The sequence below is a fragment of the Ursus arctos genome, unplaced genomic scaffold (assembly GCF_023065955.2).
Source record: "Ursus arctos isolate Adak ecotype North America unplaced genomic scaffold, UrsArc2.0 scaffold_4, whole genome shotgun sequence".
NCBI classification, from domain to species: domain Eukaryota; kingdom Metazoa; phylum Chordata; class Mammalia; order Carnivora; family Ursidae; genus Ursus; species Ursus arctos.
In genome coordinates, this window is record NW_026623056.1 from 52,947,268 (window position 1) to 52,957,089 (window position 9,822).

Here is a 9,822-nt window from a genome sequence, read left to right on the forward strand (position 1 = left end):
TACCCTATATATGGATGAAGAAAATGTGCTTTTAAAAGTTGTTTTCTTCAAGGACTTTTTTTAACTTTAAAATTTTATAATTTAAATTTTAGGTAGTAAACATATAGCACAATATTGGTTTCTGGAGTGGAAGTCAGTGATTCATTACTTACATACAACACCCAGTACTCATCATAACAGGTGCCCTTCTTAATACCCATTACCTGTCTAGCCCATCCCCCACCTACCTCTCTCCATCAACCCTCAGTTTGTTCCCTATGATTAAGAGTCTCCTATGGCTTGTTTCCCCTCTTTCTTTTTCTTCTTTTCCCCTTTCCCATATGTTCATCTGTTTTTTTTTTTTCTTAAATTCCACATATGAGATCATATGGTATTTGTCTTTCTCCAACTTATTTCATTTAGCTTAATACACTCTAGCTCCAAACCATGTCGTTGCGAATGGCAAGATTTCATTCTTTTTGATGGCTGATAGTTCATTGTATTTATACCACATCTTCTTTATCCATTCATCAGTTGATGGACATTTGGGCTCTCTCCATTGTTTGGCTGTTGTTGATAATGCTGCTATAAACATTGGGGTGCATGTATCCCTTCAAATCTGTATTTTTGTATCCTTTAGGTAAATATCTAGTAGTGCAATTGCTGGATAGTAGGGTATTTCTATTTTTAACATTTCGTTAAAATGTTTTAACATATTGCTTTCCAGAGTGGCTATACCAGCTTGCATTCCCACCAAAAGTGCAAGATTGTTCCCCCTTCTCTGCGTCCTTGCCAATACCTGTTGTGTCTTGTGTTGTTAATTTTAGCCATCCTGACAGGTGTGAGGTGGTATCTCATCATGGTTTTGATTTGTATTTCCCTGATGATGAGTGATTTTGAGCATCTTTTCACGTGTCTGTTAGCCATCTGGATGTCTATTTCGGAAGAGTGCCTATTCATGTCTTCTAAATGCTGGAGTTGAGTCTATTAGATATTGCTAGGTCATGCTATAAAATAAACAACCTAAAATTCTTGATGATTTACAACATCAAATAGATATTTCTCATTGAAGTTTTGTTTGCTATGACTTTGCTTTGGGATGCAGTCCAGATTGGGGTCTGCACAATATACCTTCATATTTTACTGCCCCAATGGACAGAGCTTTCTGGGACATGTTCGTCCCATAGCCCAGGTCATAGGAACAAAAGAGCAGGTGGAAACTTGCAATGTCTCCTAAAATATCTGCTTGGATGGCATGCCTGGGTGGCTCAGTCAGTTAAGCGTCTGCCTTTGGCTGAGGTCATGATCCCGGGGTCTTGGGATCGAGCCCCACATCGGACTCTGTGCTCAGCGCAGAGCCTACTCCTCCCTTTTCCTCTGCTGCTCCCTCTTCCTCTGCTGCTCCCCCTGCTTGTGCTCTCTCTGTGTCAAATAAATAAATAAAGAATCTTTTAAAAAAATAAAAATAAATAAAATGTCTGCTTGGATGCGGCATACATCTCCCAGTAGCTAACACAAGGTAATTGTGCAAAAGAAAAGCAATTAATGATTGAAGTCAATGGGAGTAGGATTGTATTATCTGCCTATAAAGAAGGAAGACTGAATAGTTGACAACAATAATGCAATTTGCTGTTCAAAGCTTCATGATCATATTTTCATAAACATAGTCTCCTCCTCTTTTTCCTATGTTCATCATCAGCTCTGTCTCATGTGTGGTATGTAAAAAAAATGATTTGGAAATCCTAGGGGTTTTGATCTAGTTTTAAAAATAAGTATAAAGGAATTATCTAAGAAAAATTAAAAGGTGGGACCGAGTAACTTCCAAGTACAGTAAAGTGGAAATTCCATAGGAATTCAGAGAAAGAAAAATTAGTTTGTAGATGGAAGAAGATGATACATTGAGGAATTGGGGAAAATTTTAAGAAATGAAATAAATCTTTAAGAAATGATGTATTTTTATTGGCATAGAAGATCTATGAGGACATTTGGATGTGAAAAAGAGCATGGACAGCTAATGTGACCTTGATAGATATTGATAGCATTTTAAAGATTTACTCTGCTCATGGAAAAGGCTTCTGTTGTATAATTAGGAGATATGATTGGATAGGTAAGGTAAAATCAGTTACTGCAAAACTGTAAGCCAAAATACAAAATAAATATGAGTCCACACTGATATACTTAAATTACTGAATAAATAAATATGTATGGGAAAGGAGACAGATATTGTACGTAGAAGAAAATACATACAATTTATATATGTATATACACAACTCTACATACAATTTATGTAGATATTCTGCCCTCGAGGGGGTGAGGCGTAACTTACCACTCCTTAAAAGTGGGCTAAGCATGTTCTAAATAGTCTAGTACAGAAAGGAAGAAAAAAGAGTAGCTTTACAGTAGAGACACCTGACAAACACAACCTCAACTAGAGATAAATCATGATAACTTTCGATATGATGTAATAAAAATGGCGCTTTTTCTCTGTGGTTGTCTTAGCTCCTATGTAATCATTAGAAAAACCTAAGATAAATCCCAGTTGAGCGACATTCTAAAAAAATGCTCGTTGTTTGCAGTCTGCTATTTTCATTACTGGGGCTCTGTTGGTGTGGTGGTAAAATGAGAGAGGGGACATAATCTATATAATTATGATTATACAGTCTCAGTGTTTTGATGTACCTGTGTTTCTTGGCTGTGACCTACTCAGTGGTATACCTTTTTTTTGCTCTCTTCCTTTGGGTGAGATAGTAAGGTTAGAGAGGATAGGGTGTGTGGAATTCTCTTTTCTCCTCCATGTGGATGAGGCTCTGTTAAAATCTTTTTTGGAGTATAGAACTTTTTAAGGAGAATGCGCAGGGATATTTTCTTTAATTTTTTTTTAAATTTTACAATGATTAAGATTTACCTCTTCCTCCCAAGGCCATAAGGAGCTCTTTCTCAGGTCTTTACTATGATAGCTTGGTGGGGAACATGGAGGTAAAACCCATGAAAGTTGAGAGACTCCCTAAAACTGCAGTCCCCAGGATTTTCTCAGTCTCACACTCAGCTTCCACTAATTGATCAAAACTACCATTTAACGGTTCCTCTCACTTTATGGCCCAAGAGGCTTCAGTTTCAGGTAAACTGATCTCAGTTGTGATTCTCTATATTTGCCTGTCTCTTCAGATTTCAGATGGTGATTTGCTCTTATAAGCCTAATTTTTTGATAAGCCCAAGTAATATTGATTTCAGTTTGCTCCTCTTTTTCTTCTTGTAAGAGTGGGTGTGACAACTTTAAGTTGCTTACATGTCGGTGGTGAAACCAAAGTTTTATCATTTCCTTACAATCTGAAAAACTTCATTTATGTTCTTGTAGTTCAGAATCTACCTTTGATGACTTTTCTAAGCATTAGTTTTTCTGAAACCATCTTTATTTCACTTTCAATTTTGAAAAGTATTTTTGCTAGGTATAGCATTTTAGTTCATTTTAATATTTGTCCTTCAGTATGTACTTTAATGGTTTTGTTCCATTTTCATGTCTCTTTAATTTCTGATAAAGATTCTGGGTTTTTTCTAATTTTGTTGTTGTTGTTGTTCTCTGTATATAATACATCTCTTTACCCTGGCTACTTTTCAGATTTTTAAAAATATTTTATTTATTTATTTCAGAGAGAGAACAAGAAAGCATGAGTGGGGAAAGGGGCAGAGAGAAAGGGAGAAGCAGACCCCCACTAAGCAGGAAGTCTGATGTGGGGTTCAATCCCAGGACCCTGGGATCATGACCTGAGCCAAAGGCAGACACCTAACCAGCTGAGCCACCCAGGCACCCTCAGATTTTTTTTTTTTTTTTAATCAGTGGTGCTCAGCAATTGGATTTTAATGTGCTCTAGTAGAGTTTTTTATTTGTCCTGCTTGGGTTTCATTGACATTCTTGGATGTGTAGGTCTAAAATTTGCCTCAATATGGAAAATTTGTGAGACTTTTTCAAAAAAATGTTTTCTTTCCACATTTCTTTCCTTTTTTACCCCAAATATATGTATGTTAGGTGGCTTAATACTGTCCTGAGGGCCACTGAGACTGTTATGTTTTCAAGGTTACTGATCTTTTATTCTGTAATATGTAACTATTAGTGGTGGGAGAGTCTGTGTTGTGTTGAGTGGAGGTCTCTGGTCCTTGGATTCCCCACAAGGAGTTTTACATGGGGATTCACTCTAGAATAAAGATAGCCAAAGGAAATAGCAAGCACAAAGCAGCTTATTAAAGGGAAAGTACACTCTCAAGGTGGGAGAGCAGGTAGGTTCTCCTAGATGGAATTGGCCCTAGGTTGTTTGGGGATTGGATATTTATTGTCTTTCTGGGCTGGGAATGTGATGTACAGTGGAGAGGTCTCTAATGGAGACTGCTTCGTATCATTTAGGGGACTCCTCCCACAGGTTGGGAGGGGGAGTTTTTGAACCCACAAGGTTTGTACTGGAACTGTCATGGCAGCCTTTCTCCATGGGGAGAGGGGGCTGTACCCACAATGCCAATGTATGTATTGAGTCTAGGAGTTACCCTGGGGCAGAAGTGGAAGAGGAGAGCACATGCTTTGCACCTGTGGCTCTTCATCTGTCAGCCTGAACTTTATCCAAGTGTTTGCATCATTTTACATTACCCCCAAAAATGGATGATATTTTTTATTTTCCACTTCTTGCCTATGTTTGGTAAAGTCAAACTTCAAATTGTATTCTGTGTGACAGATATGGAAATCCATTTTGTAATAACTGAGGCCTGGAATTTATGGGAGAGAATAACAGAGAGAAGGGACTAATGTAGAAAAAGAGTTTCAGAAAATAGCCTGGGATCCTCCTGATTTCAACATTGAATCTAAAGTGAAAATTCATAAGGAGGAAGTTCACAAGCATTCATGAAGGGGAAATTTTGTAGTGATAGCTTATCCTGGTTCTACGTTGAGTTTCCCTGATGATATTAAGGATTTTAAAACATGTTTTTGACCTTTCTTGTATGTTGCATGTTTTTTTGTGAAATATCTGTTCAAAATTTTGCCCATCTTTATTGAGTTGTCTTTTTATTATTGAGTTTCAGGAGTTGGTAATATATTCTAGGTGAGAAGATGTTTTTAAACCTGATGATATCCAGTTTATCAATTTTTCTTTTATGGTTATTGCTTTCTATGATCTAATTTTTTTTTCATTTACTTAAGTCAAAATATATTTTTTTGAGAAATCTTTTCTCTTGTAACCTCATGGTTTTAGCTTTTATGCATAGATATGGCTCATTTTAAATTAAATTTGCTATAAGGTGTGAGAAAGATTAAGAAGTTAAATTTTTTCTAATGAACATTCAACTATTCTGGCATCTTTTTGAGAAAAACTTTCCAGGTGGTGGGGGGAGGTAAAATGGTGGAGGACCCTAGGCTCATCTCATCTCCAAAAAACAACTACATAGCTATCAAATCATTCTGAATACCCAAGAAATTGACCTGACGACTGACAGAACAAACTACAGCTAGAGGGAGAAAGAGGCTGTATAAAGGAAGTTAGGAAGTGCAGAGACTGGTTTGGGGGATAAAGGGATCATGGGTGCTGTGGAGGGGAGGGAGCCCTGGTCATAGAGAAAGGCACAAGAGAGAGTAGTACAGAGGGAATCACACAGGGATAACACTTTCCCAAAGCTGTTGGCAGGGAAAACAAGAATGGCTGATTTTCATGACTTTTTGCAACCAGTGGGGCTTGAAGACTGGTGTTTTAAAGGTCAGTGGGGTTGGCTGTGATAGAGTTCTAGGGCCCTGCCCTGCTCCTGGAGAGAAGACAGGCAAGCAACCAGGGGCAGTCTGTGCAATTTGAGGACTGCCTAAGACTCACAGGAGAGAGATTCTTCACTCTTCTTGGAGCATATCTGTGAGAGGTGGCATTCTCAAAGATGCCTTTCTGGGGACAAGAAAACCCCAGTAGGCATCATTTCCCTTCCCTGCTCCCCTTCCCTGCTCCTCAGCATAAGCACAAACACACCTGCCAAGATCCAAACACTTCCCACTACAGGCAAGAAAAGCCTCTTCAGATAACTGGCCTGAAGTATAGAGCAGCCACAACACAACATCAGAACCCACACAGCACACATCAGAGACTTTCCCAGAAACTCCAGGATTGGACAGCATATGACCTCTTATTCATAAAGCCATTACTCTCAGGAGCAGGAAACAGAACAGGCTTTTCTAACACAGAGAAGACAGAGACTTAGACAAAATGCCATGGTGGAGGAATTCATCCCAAATGAAAAAAACAAGAAAAGGTTATAGTCAGAAATCTAATCAAAACAGATATAAGTAATATGCCTGATGAAGTACTTAAAACGACAATCATAAGGCTTGAGAAAAGAATGGAAGACTTCAGGGAGGCCCTTACCATGGAGATAAAAGAGTTAAAAACAGAAATGAAAAATGCAATAACTGAGATTCAAAACAGACTGGATGTAATGAACACATGGATGGAAGTAGCAGAGAAATGAATGAGTGATATAGAAGATAAAATAATGGAAAATAATGAAACTGAACAAAAGAAAGAATTATGGATCATGAATATAGATTTAGGGAACGTAGTGTCCATCAAATGTAATAGCATTTGTATCATAGGAGTCCCAGAAAAAGAAGAGAGAGAAAAGAAGGCAGAAAATTTATTTGAGGAAATAATAGCTGGAAACTTTTCTAATTTGGGGAAGGAAATATACATCCAAATCCAGGAGGCACAGAGAACTCCCATCAAAATCAACAAAAGCAAGCCAACACCAAGACATACTGTAATTAAATTTGCAAAATATAGCAATAAAGAAAAAATCCTAAAAGCAGCAAGACAAAAGAAATCCCTAACTTACCAGGGAAGACCAATAAGTTTAGCTGCAGATCTCTCCACAGAAACTTGGCAACCCAGAATGGAGTGTCATGATATATTTAACAAACTGAATGGGAAAATCTGCAGCCAAAAATACTCTATCCAGCTAGTATTTTATTGAGAATAGAAGGAGAGATTAAAAAAAGTTTCCTAGACAAACAAAAACTAAAATAGTTTGTGACCACTAAACCAGCCCTGCAAGAAATATTACAAGGGACTCTTTGAGTGGGAAAGGAAAGATCAAAAGTGACAAAGACTAGAAAGGAACAGAGAAAATCTCCAAAAGCGATGACAAAAGAAATAATAAAATGGCACTAAATACACATCTATCAATACTTACCCTGAATGTAAATGTACTAAACATTCCAATCAAAAGATGTAGGGTGTCAGAATGGAAAAAAAAAAAAAAAAAAAACAAACAAGACCCATCCATATGCTGCCTACAAAGGACTCATTGGAAACCTAGAGACACCTGAAGATTGAGAGTGAGGGGGTGGAGAAATATTTTTCATGCAAATGGATGTCAAAAGAAAGACGGAGTAGCCCTACTTATATAAGAGAAACTAAATTTTAAAGCAAAGACTATAACAAGAGATGGAGAAGGGCACTATATCATAATGAAGGGTACTACCCAACAAGATAATCTAACAATTCTAAATACTTCTGCCCCCAATATGGGAGCACCCAAATATATATATAACATAAAAGGATTCATTGATAATAATACAATAATAGTAGGGGACTTTAATACCCCACTTAAATCAATGGATAAATCATGTAAGCAGAAAATCAACAAGGAATAATGGCTTTGAATGACACACTGGACCACTTGGACTTAACAGATATTCAGAACATTTTATCCTAAAGCAGCAGAATTTGTGTTCTTTTCAAGTGCACATGGGACAATCTCCAGAAAAGACCAGATACTCTGTCACAGATCAGGCCTCAACAAGTACAAAAAGATTGAGATCATACCATGCATATTTTCTGGCCACAACTCCATGAAACTAGAAGTCAAGCACAAGAAAAAAATTGGAAAGACCACAAATACATGGAGTTTAAACAACATGCTACTAAAGAATGAATGGGTCAACCAAGGAATCCAAGAAGAAATTAAAAAATACATGGAAACAAACGAAAATGAAAATAGGTGGTTCCAAACCACCTTTGGGATGCAGCAAGAGAAGTCATATGTGGGAAGTATATTGCATTACAGGCCTACCTGAAGAAGCAAGAAAAATCTGAAATATGTAACCTAACCTTACACCTAAAGTAACTAGAAAAAGAACAACAAACAATGTCTAAAGCCAGCAGAAGAAGGGAAATAATAAATATTATTTGCAGAAATAAATGATATAGAAACTAAGAAAATAGTAGAACAGATCAATGAAAGCAGGATCTGGTTCTCTGAAAAAAACTTAGTAAAATTTTAAACCCCAGTCAGACTTATCAAAAAGAGAAAGTACCCAAATAAATAAAAACACAAATGCGAGATGAGAAATAACAACCAACACCACAGAAATATGAACAATTATAAGAGAATATTATGAAAAATTGTATGTCAACAAATCGCACAACCTAGAAGAAATGGATAAATTCCTAGAAACCTATAAACTACCAAAACTGAAACAGGAAGAAGTAGAAAACTTGAACAGACCCATAATCAGCAAAGAAATTGAATCAGTAATCAAAAATCTCCCAACAAACAAAAGTCCAGGGCCAGATGGCTTTCTAGGGAACTTCTACCAAATGTTTAAAGAAGAGTTAGTACCTAGTCTTCTCAAAATATTCCAAAAAAAGAAGAAATGGAAGGAAGACTTCCAAATTCATTCCATAGGGCCAAAGTTACCCTGATAACAAAACCAGACAAAGACTCCACTAAAAAAGAGAATTACAGGCCAATATCCCTGATGAATATGGCTGCAAAAATTCTCCATAAAATGCTAGGAAATTGAATCCAACAGGACATTAAAAGAATTATTCAACACAATCAAGTGGGATTTATTCCTGGGCTGCAAGGGTGGTTCAATATTCACAAGTCAATCAACGTGATACACCACATTAATAAAAGAAAGAATAAGAACCATATGATCTTGTCAATAGATGCAGTAAAAACAAGACAGAGTACAACATCCACTCATGATAAAAACCATCAACAAAGTAGGATTAGAAGGAACACATCTCAGTATAATAAAGGCCATATATGAAAAACCCACAGCTAATATCATCCTCAGTGGGGAAAAACTGAGAGCTTTCCGTGTATGGCCAGGAGCAAGACCGTTCACTCTCACCACTGTTATTTAACATAGTACTGGAAGTCCTAGTCTCAGCAATCAGAAAACAAAAAGAAATAAAAGGCAACCAAATCAGCAAGGAAGAAGTCAAACTTTCACTATTTGCAGATGACATGATACTCTATATAGAAAAACCAAAAGACTCCACCAAAAAATTGCTAGAACTGATATACAAATTCAGTGAGGATGTAGCATACAAAATCAATGTACAGTAATCTGTTGTATTTCTATTCACAAATAATGAAGCAGCAGAAGGTGAAATCAAGGAATCAATCCCATTTACAACTGCACCCAAAATCATAAGATACCTAGAAATAAACCTAACAAAAGAGGTAAAAGATCTGTATTCTGAAAACCATAAAACACTTATGAAGGAAACTGAAGATGACACAAAGAAATGAAAAACCATTCCATGATCATGGATTAGAAGAACAAATGCACTACTCAAAGCAGTCTACACATTTAATGCAATCCTTATCAAAATATCACCAGCATTTTTCAGAGCTAGACAAACAATCCTAAAGTTCGTATAGAAACCACAAAAAAACCCAAATAGGCAAAGCAGCCTTGAAAAAGGAAAGCAAAGCTGGAGGAATCACAATTCTGGACTTCAAGTTGCATTACTAAAGCTGTGGTGAAGAAGACAATATAAGTACTAGCACAAAAACAGACACATAGTTGGT